Source organism: Octopus sinensis, linkage group LG14 (genome assembly GCF_006345805.1).
Source record: "Octopus sinensis linkage group LG14, ASM634580v1, whole genome shotgun sequence".
Lineage (NCBI taxonomy): Eukaryota > Metazoa > Mollusca > Cephalopoda > Octopoda > Octopodidae > Octopus > Octopus sinensis.
Genome location: NC_043010.1, coordinates 49,240,129 through 49,241,409, shown reverse-complemented (window position 1 = coordinate 49,241,409; position 1,281 = coordinate 49,240,129).

Below are 1,281 nucleotides of genomic sequence, written 5' to 3'. Positions count from 1 at the left end.
GCAATTAGTGCGCCTTTATTCATCACGGTCCTCCCCCACATAAGAAACACTGGGTTGAACCTCTCCTCTGCATTTTACAATTTGTACTACTTCCAAGCTTAGCGATGTTAATTATAGAAAAGGACATTTACATAAAGGTAGTCGACTTTGCCTTTCATCCTTTCGGGGTCGATAAATTAAGTACCAGTTACGCACTGGAGTCGATGTAATCGACTTAATACCTATGTCTGTCCTTGTTTGTCCCCTCTGTGTTTAGCCCCTTGTGGGTAATAAAGAAATAGAAATAGGTATTCTGCTCGCATTTCGACGCCCTGTGGGTTACGAGAATATTTTGACTAATGAAATACAGCTGAAAGAATCTTTTGAGTTTTAATTTTCAGTTAACCCTTTTTGATATAAGAGAGGGAGAGAGCGAGCGAGAGAAGATTTATATAAATAAGTTTCCTGACATAGATAGAATGAGTAGAGTAGAGTGTGTCTTGTTACTGCGGACGATTTTTTTTGTCATTGCTAAAATTAGAATCAGAAGGTAAAACATCAGACGTCAAGTACTGGTGGTGAAGGGGATGGAACGAAAGTTTGAAAGAGAGAATGTGCAAGTAATAAAGAATAAAGAGAAAAGAAGAAAGAAAGAGAGAGAGAGAGAGAGAGAGAGAGAGAGAGAGAATGATGAAGGCATGTAAGTAGAACATATGGTAAAATTTATGGTAAGGACGAACCGGGGAGATCCGTATTATTGATTTTTTTTTTGTCAGATTTCGTGACCCAAGCCGACGATAGCTTATGAAGGCGACCTCCCCCAGTCTTCACCAACTCTTATATTAATTAGACTTGGAAACAGCTTGCTTGTTCAAGTGCACTCAGTAAAAAACTGGATGCCAGCAGGTTTTAGGGTCCATCAGGAGAGAGAGAGAGAATGCGCACCGTTTCGGGGCCTTCCTCTCTGCGGTTTTAACAGCGCACCGGGCCCCGTTCGCTGATGCGAGGCCCCGCCTACTGGATCGACCGATTAGTATTCGATCTTAAGTCCATGTCGGGGGGTCATTATCTCTATTCAAATAAGTGGAGTTGTGCAGGTCTGAAATGCCATATAGGCAAAATAGGTGCCTGCCTCAACTCGCAACCTTACACATCGCCCTCTCTGCAAACCCAGGTTTCTTAATTCGTTTACCAGCCATATCCAATGGCTGGCTCTCTCTCTTTCTCTCAACTGTCGCAGCCTCTCAACCAAACTCCGATATCATCATTATATTATATACATTATTATTATATTATGACTTT